The following is a 14,316-nucleotide window of genomic DNA, read 5'->3' as shown; positions in this document are numbered from 1 at the left end:
TTTATAGATGACTCTTGAGGAATACATGGATTCATTTCCTAAGGAAGAAATCTGAATTATTTGACAAGTTCAAATAGTTTAAGGCACTTGTGGGAAATCAAATATAGAAGAAAATTAAGGTATTGAGGATATATAGTTGTGGAGAATTATGTGGTAATGAATTCGAAGAATTTTGTAGGAAGAGTGGTATAACAAGGAAGAATACTACTCCATACACAACTCAAAAAAATGGAGTTGCAAAAATGATGAAAATGACACTAATGGAGAAATCAAGGAGCACGCCCAATGGTGTTGAGATACAACAAGAATATCAGGTAGAGGAAATGTACATTACATTTTATCTACTAAATAGATCACCTTTATCAATATTAGATGACAAGAATCTACATAAGATATTGGCTGGTAAGAAACCTTCTCATAAACATCTTTGAGTATTTGGATGTGATGCTTATGTACATGTTCTAAAGGAGAATAGGAGTAAGATAAATAAAAAAATATGAAAAGTGCATCTTTATCGGATATAAATATGATTTGAAAGGTTATAAGTTATGGAACTTGGAAACTAGGAAGGTTGTGTATAATCGAGATGTGGTATTTAGAGAATTCAAAGATGTTGTCAAATAGGCAGTCCTACCAATGGAGAAAGAACTAGAAAAGATAGGGTTTAAAATTAAGGATGATGAATCTGACTCTATAGAATAAAAGGAATCAAAATATGAAGAACCATATACTCTAGTATTGAGGGGATCAATACTAGAAAGAGGGAAGCTAGAGAGGTATTCTCCATTTGATTTTGTTCAAATTTGTCTTTATTTATTACTAACGATGATCCTAGATCTATTAGGGAGGCAATGAATTTGGAGGATGGAAAACTATGGGAAAAGGCCATGGTTGAAGAAATGGTAGTCTTAGACAAGAACAAGGGTTGGGATTTAGTGGAGTTTCTAGTTGAGAAAAAACCCATTGGTCATAAATAGGTGTTTAAAAAGAAGTTTAATGGATACGGCATAGTGCAAAAATACAAAGTTCAATTAGTAGCAAAGTGTGGTGCCACAATTTGATTGATTGATCTTGATATGACATTAGACTTGATATAAGCCTTAGGGATCATACATTAATTTTTAAGCAAATCAGGTTGAGGATCTATATATTTGAATTTTCCTATTTGTGAATGTGATAATAATTATTTTCGAGTTTGAGGTTACGATAATAATAATTGTGATGGATGTGCTTATGAGTATTTCTAATCATGTAATGGATTCGTTATTTTTTTGGTTTATATTAGCTCTTGCTTATAGTTAACAAGATTTTGATGGTTATGTCATGATGATGATGATTTAGCATACATGAGTATATTGGTGACTATTATTGTGAACAAATGTTATTGATGATTATTTAGTGTGGCAGGAGACTACCAAAATGCATAAAATATTATGATATGATCACTTATGGTTTTATTTGAATTGCATATTATTGTCTCAATATTTAAATCTCAATTTAAAATGCTACTGTGAATATTAATGAAATGCCAGTTGGTTGCAAGCACATGTTAGTTTATTGGCCAAATGAATCACACATGGGTGATGGGATTGTACAAATAGATGAAATCTTATGGGAGGGGTGGGTTATTGTCCTTAATTCCACCCGCTAGCATTCCCACCATGACTTGGGCTAGAAGGTGTTGGTATACCTTCACCTTGAAGATCACGATGTTGTGAGGGAAAATCCAAAATTGTGTTTCTCACGAGGATTTTACTAGGGGGCGTGCATTAGAAGATTCCTTGATCCTAAGCACCATTTTTTTCACTATAGAGGGAGACATAAGAGAGGATAACATTCTTCATCATCACACCTAGTTCTTCCCCTCATAGTTACTAAATGCTTGAAGGAGCAATGTGACTCCCCTGAAACTTCAAATGGAAGTTCTTAAAGGGAACAACCGACTTGGTGCCCTCAACATCAATAAGAAACCGATTGGCATGGCACCCTTGGAACTTCAAAGGGAAGTTCTTGAAGGGAGTGAATGATTTGGAACCCTTGGCATAAAAAAGAAACCACACAAAATATAGTTAAGATAATGTAATCATACTAATTCACATAATGAAGTGATATTTTAAAACCAAGTTAACTAAATCAAGAGTAAACCTTTGGGTAAAGGGAAAATAGAAAGAAATAAAATAAGAAACTAATTAAGAACTCTCACCTTCCCACGGTTGGAAAATATTAGGAAGATAATGTGCATATAAAGTAACTCCAAAGTTAATGTAAGGTTTTAATAAGAAAAGGGGGGAAAGTGGACATAGAGTTAATTACAAACAATAATCCTAGAATAGTTTAACCTCATTAAGAAAAGAGGGTGGCGAATGAAAATAAAGAATAATAATTTAAATTGGATAAATTTAGAGAACATCCATGTGACAAGTGCCAACACAAGGATCTACATCTAAGAGTCAATTTTAGTTAATCTGGTATTCAGTTAGGGGGCCAAATATGAGACCTACTAGTTGACTTCAATTACGAGCACAAAATAAGGAGTATAAAAGGGGGATCACAACATAGCTAGGAGAATAAATAGGGAGTCATGTTGAGGTGAGGAAACATATTATTTTTGAATTGAAACTAAAGTAAATATATTAATAGAGCCTTAGTGAGAGGCTGACACATGGGTGGGTGAATAATAAAACTTTTATATTAAGGAAAATAATTATTTTGCATGAAGTGTCAAGTGTCACTTATGACGACTCTTATAAAACAAGGAGAAAGCTATGGGAAAAGGAGATTTTTTCCCTATTGTTGGATGGATGAGATAATGTTATTATTTGTGACTACAAATACTATAATGAGTTTGGTGAGGTGGAAGTGATTAGAGAGGGAGCTCTTGAGCTAGGAGTAATTTCTTCGACCGACTAGTATTTATTCCTCTACTTACAACCTTATTGCAAGTCGAGGGTCCATGGGGAAGAAGAGTACCCAAGGAATAGGCTGTGAAGTCAATTGGTGAGTCACCAATGTTTGTTCAGGACACATTATCCTTCACACGTGGATGTGAGTGGAAACAAGGGAGTGCAAGAAGAAACAAAGCCGATAATCAAAACTCCACTCCTTGGTGAACAATACCTTGTGTATTCATAAAGTCTGTTATATGATTATTAATGTATATATAATGAACTGATTATAAAGGTGAATATTATGATGCTTGAATTTCAATTTATAGCTATTCATGATGTATCTCAAATTTATGTATTTTCAATGTTGATGTATTTTTAAGTAATATGTGACCTCATAAAGGATGCGGTTAACTATTGACTAGTATAAAATGAATTGCCTAATTGCTTAGTTTTAAATGTTGTATCTTAAATCACATTACTTGTTGTTTAGTTAAATAAGAGTTAATTCCTATATCTAGAACTTGTTTCCTTCATCTTGAGTTTAAATTATATTAAAAAAATGGTGTCATAAGGAAATTCCCTACACAAAGGGTTATTCCAAGGTAGAGGGAATTGACTTTGGTGATATATATTCTCATGTTTCCAAGTTAAATTCTATTATATTTATTTTATCTATTGTTGGTGCATTTTATTTTGAAGTAAAATAGATGGAAATGAAGAAAAAATTCCTAAATGGGGATCTGGAAGAACAAATCTACATGAAGTTTCCAAAAGGATTTATTGTGAAAGGAAAGAAAGAGCTAATATGTAGGCTAAAAACTTCCTTGTATGGGTTAAATAAATCAACAAGGATGTGGTATCAAAAATTTGATACGTATAAATTGGGAATTGGCTTCACAAGGAGAAAATATGATCATTGTCTATATTTTAAGTTAGTTTATGATCGTCTTATTTATTTGGTCTTATATGTGGATGATATGTTGCATACATGGTTTAGTTGATGAACACTAGACTAGTGATTTGGATTGAAGAATATCTACAAGTGTGTATGTGTTTAACCTAATTGGAGGAGCAATTAGTTAAATGAGAAAGAGACAATCTATAGTGGCACTCTCAACTATAGAATTTGAATACACGGAAGATACTCATGCAAGCGAGGAATAAATTTGGTTAGAGAGATTATGTTTAGATATTGGTTTGGTACAACAAGTTGTAATAATATATTATGATAGTAAAAGAGTAATTTTCCTAGCAACGAACCCGATTTATCATTCAAGGACAAAGCATATTGATGTTCAGTATCACTTTGTCGGAGATATGCTTGAAGAGAAGAAGGTGCTATTAGTAAAAATGGGCACTTTGAAGAATGTTGTAGAATCATTGAAAAAATATGCAGGCACTAAGGGGTTCTCTTGGTGTAGAGAAACAATGTGAATTACTTCCCTAGATTATCAACCATGTACTCCTATGACTCCCTCACACAAAGGTAACAACAACTGGGAGAATGTTGAGAATGTGTTATATTCTTTGCATGATTAATCGTGTTTGGACCCCAATTCCTAATGGGGGGGCTTCCACCTAGTATAACTATAATTATGGGGGGTCCAGGGGTGGGCACACTTTTATGGATCCCTCCCCTAATAGGGACTTCCACGGAAAATTCCCCTGAAGCGAAATTTTTGGATAATTTTCCTTGTAAAATATTGTAATGTCACAGTCAATTTGGACAATTCATTATTAGGTCACAGATATAATAGTAGAAGTTATTTTTTCCCTAGAAGGAAACCCTTTTTTAGGATGAAATGATGTAGTGACTATCTAATCACTAAGAGATATAGAAAAATCAGTCTGGTTTTCATGGTTTTGGGTTTCCAAGATAAAATCTCTATGAAAATTACGTTTTTGTGTTATTGAATCTTTTCTATTTTATATTGAGAATCTGTTTGCAGGAATTATTTGTGCAGGGTTAAAACCTAGAATTTGCATGTTATTTTCACTTCTCGAAAGGAAATTCATAGGAACCCATTAATATGATTGGAAAAACCATGTGCACTAGCACAAAATAGTAAAAAAAATCAAGAAACAAGTTAAGAAATAATCTTTTAGTTCTATGGTAGCCATGAGAAAAGGATGGCATATATAAAATTTAGGTCAAACTTAATACATTGGAAAAATAAAGGAATGAAACCTTAATACGAGGACACCACAAAGTTGTTCCTATTGGAGTGACAATTTCTATTTTAGGGAAAATTACCCAATGACTAGGGTTAAATCACTAGTAAAGCAAATTAAAGAATGCTAACTACTTTATAGATTTAGTTAGTTACAATATGTAACTACCTAAGATGAGAGGATGGAAAAATACCTATTATCAAATCGTTGGTCCATTTATGTCTTCTATGTGCAGCCCAAATATTTTCTAATAATTCCAAAATTTCTTCAAACCTACAGGGAAAGGACAATCCCTGCTCAAATCCAAAGGCATTAAAACATGAATTATGATAACTACATAAAATCGTAAAAAATTCACAATACATGGTTTCTAACAAACATTGGGGAATTAGTTCCTCCTCAAATCATAAATACAAAGTAAATAATAAAGCATGCTACAAAATGGTGCGATGGATGGACTGAGGGCAGGCGGTGGGGTATGGTCGGGTGGGGTGGGGTGGGGGCGTAGTGGGGAGATAAGAGATATATTCATAAATTAATTCAATGTGAATAATAAATAAAATCTTATAGTCGATTGATGTTGCCAACACCTTTGTCACATATAACCAAGTTCCTCCTACCTATGTTGCTCATCCAATTTTACTCCACCTACTACCTCTAACTTTATTGTGGTTGAGAAAGCTAAGATTTTTTTTCACCCAACTCAAAGCTAAGAACAAGATTAAAACCAATGGTTTCTAATATGGGGAAAGCAATAAAATTCTAAGGTTAATCCTCCTAGAATTATTCTAACATATCCTTGCTCTCAATGCTATATTGCCCCTTCTCCCAATAAATATATTTTATTTATTCGATGGGAAAGAAGTTAATTTAATTATGTATGGAGTTGTAGGTTGCATATGACGACCCTATGTTATTTACTAAGGAGGATCCATTTAATGAGCATTAATTAATTTTTAGGATTTTTTCAAGATGGTCAATGTGTTGCATGAAGGAAAATTGTAGGCATCCTACATGTTACTTGAAAGAAACTCATGGAAAACCATTTTAAGATCTATGCATGAAAAACTACTAGACTAGCTAGAACAAAACAAGATATAAGAGAGAGAAAATTTTCTTAGAAAATTGACTAAGTAACTAAAGAGACGATTCAAATTACATAAGAGACATAATATGAAAATCCAATGCATTGTTATTGTTGAATATGAATACAATATAGAGGCTCTCTAGGAGGAAGAACGAATTCAAGTTAGTTTTATGTTCCAAGTGCATGCATTCATTTAACTACAAAAGTGCTTACCCTACATAGCTAGTGAATCAAAAAATGGGATGGGAGACCCTAAATTAGTGAAATATCTAATGATAGCGTTCACTAGAAGTAAGCGGAATTAGAAATCATTTAGAACTGATGTAATAACTAGTACATGCAATAAATACCTAGTAAAACTCAAGAAATAGAACTAAAAGTCAACTGGCATGTGGTATGTGAGTGGAGTTAGGTCGTGGCTTCTAATTCAGGAAAGGAAGTGCATGTTCACCCTAGGAAAGCCTATCCATGATTTTGTATGAATTAATGGAGTGCAAACAATCATGTTATCATTTATTTACAGTTGTGGCACGCCCTTACTAAAACTAAAAATTCAAAAAATAGGAGATGAACCCAAATGGTAGGGAATGTCTAGTATTGAAAGAAAAGTGGTCATATGTGCTCCTAATAATTTACATGAGGGTCAAATGATGGCTAAAGTGGAGTTAAGTGCCAACTACTAAATTTTAGTAAGAAGTTTCTACTCACTCTAGGAAGGCCTATACATGAGTTACTATGTTTAATGGAGTAAAAATAGCCATGACATAGCCTAATCAATGCCACATGTCATCCTAAATGGCACCTCCTTACTAAAAATAGAAGATTCCAAAAATAGTAGATGATCGTTTATGGTAGGGAATGTCTAATAGTGAAAGAAAAGAGGTCATATTTTCCCTTGGTAATGTATGGACCAAGGTCAAAATATCTAAATTAAAAAAATGTCAAGGGATTTTCAACCATGTTAGGTATGATGTAGAACATAAATAAAAGATTAAGTGATGTAAAGAAGGAAAACCTAGTGGGAACGAACCCCCCTTGAAATAAGAGTTCTTATGTCGAAAAGTCAATTACTAAGTAATTATGTCCTTCACTCCTAAGAGGTATTGCAAATATGTGAATCTCTATTGAGTGAAACTCTTAGTGAAGATGTCTATAACCTACTTATAATAAGGGAAATACTACATAACAATCACTTCATTACGTATATGATCTATGACGTAGTGCATGTGAACCTCAATATGCTTGGCCCACTATCTCTGATTTGGGTCTCTAAAAAACTTGAGTTTAATATGGTAATCACACTATGTCACTATAAGAATCTAAATATGTACACCAAGATTGACTAGGAAGTGTTGAAACGAAATGACCAACAATGTTCATTGAAAAGTGTATAAGCTTGTATAAACAACAATAATATCCTATTGAAAAGTGTAAGTTATAGCTAGGAGTGTCCCTAACATATCCAAGAAGCCTCTTAGCTACTTTCCAATGTAGCAAACATGACTCCTACATATAAATAAAACTACTCCTACTGCATAGGATATATATGGGTTAGAATGTGTAAGGTATAAAATATTCCCAATAAACTATAAATATCTAGTAGAGTCCATTAATATTGTAGCACTGCCATCCTCTAACTTAACTTTTGAAAGGAAAGGAGAAAGAGTCTCCATGAAATTGGTCACATGAAATCTATCAAGAATGTCACTAACATATCTAGACTAAGTCAACTTCATCCCATTATCATCTTGTGTTTGTGCTAAACATTTAACATGGTATCATATTTGAAGTGTTTTTGTGAAGAATATTGATATTTTATTGTAGATTTGACAAGTTAGAACAACCCATGAAAAGAATGGAACATATCCCAATAATCCTCAATCCTTTCAATTAATTTGATTGGAAGCCTAAGCTTTTCAAGTTCCTATGTAGCAAGGGACTCTATACGATCACATTGGGGACACAAATTATGTTTCATCATCCATTGAGAAATCAAAATACTTCAACAAAACGAATGAAGAGTATAGGATTCTTTGTTTTTTAATCTCCATTGATTTGTTTTATTATATGGATGAGTGTAAAATTATTCATGCAGTTTGGACCGAGTTGGAGGAACTATTTGGAAAAAAAGATGGGTTGAGGGGATATAAATGTGAAAATGGACTGATCATAATGGATCCATCCAACTTTAATACCCTACAAGACTCTAGATTCAAGACATTAATAACTCAGGTAAAATCTTATGGAAAAGATAGGAAAGAGGAACAACTCATTCTATTGGTGCTTTCCAAGCTAGAAATTGAGTACTATATTTTTGTCTCTTCTTTCCATACAACAAAACATTCTATGGGTAAAAATTGGAATATTCCATCTTTAGATGAGTTTATTGAGTCCTTAATACAAGAGAAAATCAATCTCATACTCCTGCGGATTGTTAATTTTTCCAAACCTTATGCACTTGCAGCACAAGAATCGAGTAAGATGACTAAATAGAAGAAGAAGAAGAAGAAGAAGGAACCGGATAACAAGAAGGAATCCAAGAAAAATCCACGGGGGCTTCACTCAATGAACCTCTGACACATCACATGTGTTCATGTAATACTAAACAATACCCCTAATTTGACTACATATTGGAAAATACCTATAAAAATCACATTATTTAACTCCCTAACAATACGAACCCAATACACATTACTAATTCAAAAAACCCCTACTTTCACTAGATATTGTAGGTATACATTTTTTCGTTAACATTTTTTATACCTGTTTATATTTTTTCATTAACTTTGAGTTCCATATTTTATACTCACCAATATATAAACCCTTTATCCCCTATATATCCCCCAATATATTATGTCATTTTTTCCTCAATATATATCCCCTAATATATTATGTCATTTTTTCCTCAATATGCATCCCCCAATATGAACCCACATGGTATGGCATTGCTCCCCCAGTGAAGCCCCCATGGAAAAATCCTATTAAGGAGGGTTTGAATTCCAAAGGAGGAAATGGCAAGAAGGAGAACAACTACACATATGGAAATAGGGGTTCCATCCTAAGAGATATTGCATGAAGAAAACCAATAGTTAGCACCCTAAAATACCAACTTATGTATATGAATTCTACCCATCCAACTATAATCGAAGATCATTGCTTCCCACTATGTTTTTCTTCATGAGTAGAACAAAGATTCCACTATAAGAAGTCTCCAAAAGTGATGTCGATATAATTTGACATTGCAATCTTAAGTTTTTGTTTGCACACCTGAAATAATAATTCCTGAGTACTTGGATATATTAAGACAAATGTTGTTGATAAACAAAGTATCACTAATTTTGACACTAGAATCCAACTTTAAGATTCTCTTTACATATGTTATTAATAAAATTTACTTGGACAAATTTTCCCTTGTATTATGTATTCACATCTAAATTTTTCAAGACTAACATAAATTTATGCATTTTTCCCTCATCGATTCTAGATCATATTTGAGGCATCCCTATTTTCTCATGTCAGGAATTATACTGCTTCTATCAGGGGGGAATACCTCCCTACATCACTCTATTTTAGCCCAATTCCTTGAGTGTAAATATACTTGTGGGTTATACCTTCTCCCCCTTCTATTCCAAGTTCCAACATCCATTTTTCTCCTCATAGTCAAAATAGAGAAAAATATGTTAAAAATGTATTGATTGCTTCAGTGAAATGAATATACTCAAGAGGGTTACAATATAGTTTTCTTTTTGAGCTAGCATAGGTGATGATTTGAATTTCATGCCAAAATATGGGGGAACTACATAGATCCTACTTCAAGGGTGTTGGAACAATAAGATTTTTGCTTTCATCACACATCTAAATATTTTGGAGACACTCAATGGACAAACTATAATCGACTAGATTCAACTTACAAGTCGACTAAAGGATCAAGTACATGGTAAACTAAGAATGATATGTTGCTAATTGGAAATGAAAAGGAAACTATATAGGATGTTAAAACTCAATTTTCCTCTAAATTTGACATGAAGGCGTTGGGTTGTGTTATATTCTTCCCACGACTACCCCATGTGTGGGGGGGTCACAAGGGGGACAATAGCCCCCTATGCGTTGCGTCGGGTGGTAAGTAGGGGGGCAGTAGGCATAGGGTCTCGGGCAGCACATCAGGAATTTTGTTTTGGATCCTATATTAGATGGGTGGACCTACCTATGGTTTTGTGCATGGATTTCACACATGGTTTTGGGCATGATGGTTTTCTATCAATGGTATTTTATAGATTTGGTCAAGGGAACTACGATTATGTTCTAATCTAGGGTTAATGGATTGGGGTTTATGGATGCTTTGACATGTACATATATGTATTGTAACATTGAAAGGAAGATAATGAAAAATCAATTTGGTAGTCACGGTTTTGGGATCCAGGGGAAAATCTCTTTGTATATTTGTTTTATGTTTTATGCTTTTGCCATTGTTTATTTTCTCTTTTTTAGAATTCGTATGCAGGTCATTTATGTATGGGGGTAAAACCTACAAAAGGATTTTGGTGTTGCAAATTTAATTTTGGGCATGGAAATTAAAAGATATTCGGCAAAGAAGGAACTCTAGTTAAATTAGAGGAAGTATGTTGAGACAATATTGTAGAGGTTTAATATGCAGGAAAATAAAATGGTAAAGGTATTTATTTTTTAGCTGTAATGTTATCTACAGAATAGTTTCCCAAGACATAGGAACATGAAGAGGACATGCCCCATTTTCCATATTCTAGTGAAGTTGGAACTCTGATGTATGCAATGGTATGTACCAGACTGGACATTGCACATGCAATGGGAGTAATGAGCATGTATATGTCCAAACTGAGGAAGGATCATTAGACATCAGTAAAGAGGGTTTTCAAGTATCTAGATGTAACTACTTATTATGGATTATGGTACCAAGGAAACCAAAATCAAATAAAGTGTTGGGCATACATGGTTTAGTTGATGCAAACTAGGCTACTGATTTGGATTGAAAAATATCTACAAGCGTGTATGTGTTTAACCTAATTGGAGGAGATATCAGTTAAATGAGCAAGAGACAGTCTATAGTGGCACTCTCAATTATAGAATTTGAATACATGGAATATACTCACGCAAGAAAGGAAGAAATTCGGTTAGAGGGATTATTTTTCGGTATTTGTTTGGTACAACATGTTGTAATAATATATTATGATAGTAAAAGAGTAATTTTCCTAGCAAGGAACCCAATTTATCATTTGAAAATAAAGCATATTGATGTTCAGTATCACTTTGTGGGAGATATGGTTGAAGATAAGAAGGTGCTATTAGTAAAAATGGGCACTTTAAAGAATGTTGTAGAATCATTGAAAAATTATGTAGGCAATAAGGAGTTCTCTTGGTGTAGAGAAACAATGGGAATTACTTCCCTAGATTATCAATCATGTACTCCTATGACTCCATGATGCAAAGAGAACAAAAACTGGGAGAATGTTGGGAATGTGTTATATTCTTTTCATTATTAACCATGTCTGGACCCCAATTCCTAATGGGGGTGTTTCAACCTAGAATAACTATCATTGTGGGTGGTCTAGGGGTGGGCACACTTTTATGGAGCCCTTCCCTGACAGGGACTTCCAGGGAAAATGCCCCTGAAGCAAAATTTTTGGAAAATTTTCCTTGTAAAATATTGTAATGTCATAGTAAATTTGGACGATTCATTATTAGGTCACAAATATAATAATAGAAGTTATCTTTTTCCCTAGAAGGAAACCTCTTTTTAAGATGAAATGATGTAGAGACTATCTAATCACTAAGAGATATAGAAAAACTAGTCTAGTTTTCATGGTTTTGGGTTTCCAAGAGAAAATCTCTATGAAATTTATGTTTTTATGCTATTGAATCTTTTCTATTTTATATTGAGAATTTGTTTGCAGGAATTTCTTGTGCACGGTTAAAACCTAGAACTTGCATGTTCTTTTCGCTTCTCTAAAGGAAAGTCATAGGAACCCATGAATATGATTGGAAAAACCATGTGCACTAGCACAAAAGAGTAAAAAAATCAAGAAACAAGTTGAGAAATAATCTTTTAGTTCTATAGTAGCCATAAGAAAAGGATGGCATAAATACAATTTAGATGAAACTTAATACATTGGAAAAATAAAGGAATGAAACCCTAAGACGAGAACCACACAGAGTTATTCCTATTGGAGTCACCATTTCTATTTTAGAGAAAAGTACCCAATGACTACGGTTAAATAAATGGCAAAGCAAATTAAAGAATGCTAACTACTTTATAGATTTAGTCAGTTATAGTGTGTAACTACCTAAGATGAGAGGATGGAAAAATACGTATTATCAAATGGTTGGTCCATTTATGTCTTCTATGTGCAGCCCAAATATTTTCTAATAATCCCAAAATTTCTTCAAACCTACCAAGGAAGGACAATCCTTGCTCAAATCCAAAGGCATTAAAACATGAATTAGGATAACTACATAAAATAGTAAAAAATTCACAATACATGGTTTCTAACAAACATTGGGGAATTAGTTTGTCCTCAAATAATAAATAAAAGGAAAATAATAAAGCATGCTGCAAAATGGTGTGATGGTTGGATGGAGGGCAGGGGGTAGGGTGTGGTCAGGTGGGGTGGGATTGGGGTGTAGTGGGGAGAGAAGAGATATATTCATAAATTAATTTAGTGTGAATAACAAATAAAATCTTATACTTGATTGATGTTGCCAACACCTTTGTCACATATGCCCAAGTTCCTCCTACCTATGTTGCTCATCCAATTTTACTCCACCTACTACCTCTAACTTTATTGTGGTTGAGAAAACTAAGAATTGTTTTACACAACTCAAAGCTAAGAACAATCTTAAAACCAATGGTTTCTAATTTGGGGAAAGCAATAAAATTCTAAGGTTAATCCTCCTAGAGTTATTCTAACATATCCTTGTTCTCAGTGATATAAATACCCTTCTCCCAATAAATATATTTTATTTATTCGACGGGAAAGAAGTTAATTTAATTATGTATGGAGTTGTAGTTTGTATAGAAGGACCCTATGTTCTTTACTAAGGAGGACCCATTTAATGAGCATTAATTAATTTTTAGGATTTTTTTCAAGATGATCAATGTGTTGCATGAAGTAAAATTGTAGGCATACTACATGTTACTTGAAAAAAACTCGTAGAAAACCATTTTAATATCTATGTGTGAAAATATACTAGACTAGCTACAACAAAACAAGATATAAGAGAGAAAATTTCTTAGAAAATTGACTGAGTAACCAAAGAGACAATTCAAATTATAGAAGAGACATAATATGAAAATCCAATGCATTGTTATTGTTGAATATGAATACAATATAAAGGCTCTCTAGGAGGAAGAACCAATTCAAGTTATTTTTATGTTCCAAGTGCATGCATTCATTTAACTACAAAAGCATTTTCCCTACATAGCTAGTGAGTCAAAAAATGGGATGGGAGACCCTAAATTAGTGAAATATGTAATGATAGAGTTCACTAGAAGTAAACATAATTAGAAATCATTTGAACTGATGTAATAACTACTACATGCAATAAATACCTAGTAAAACTCAAGAAATAGAACTAAAAGTCAACTAGCATGTGGTAGGTGAGTGGAGTTAGGTCTTGGCTGCTAATTTAGGAAAGGAAGTGCATATTCACTCTAGGAAAGCCTATCCATGATTTTGTATTAACTAATGGAGTGCAAACAACCATGTTATCATTTATTTATAGTTGTGGCATGCCCTTACTAAAAATAAAAATTCCAAAAATAGGAGATGAACCCAAATGGTAGGGAATGTCTAGTGTTGAAAGAAAAGTGGTCATTATGTGCCCCTAAAAATTTACATGAGAGGGTCAAATGATGGCTAGAGTGGAGTTAAATGGAAACTACTAAATTTTAGTAAGAAGTGTGTACTCAATGTAGGAAGGCTTATACATGAGTTAGTATGTTTAATGGAGTAAAAATAGCCATGACATAGCCTAATCAGTGCCACTTGTAATCCTAAGTGGCACCTCCTTACTAAAGATAGAAGATTCCAAAAATAGTAGATGATTGTTTATGGTCGGGAATGTCTAATAGTGAAAGAAAAGAGGTCATATTTTCCCTTGGCAATGTATGGTACAACGTAAATAAAACATTAAGTG

Source organism: Pinus tabuliformis, chromosome 1_2, assembly GCF_031772625.1.
Source record: "Pinus tabuliformis cultivar Carrire ecotype Pingquan chromosome 1_2, CPIR1, whole genome shotgun sequence".
In the NCBI taxonomy this organism is placed as follows: Eukaryota; Viridiplantae; Streptophyta; class Pinopsida; order Pinales; family Pinaceae; genus Pinus; species Pinus tabuliformis.
The sequence above is the reverse complement of the archived record's forward strand: the minus strand, read 5'-3'. Positions refer to the sequence as shown.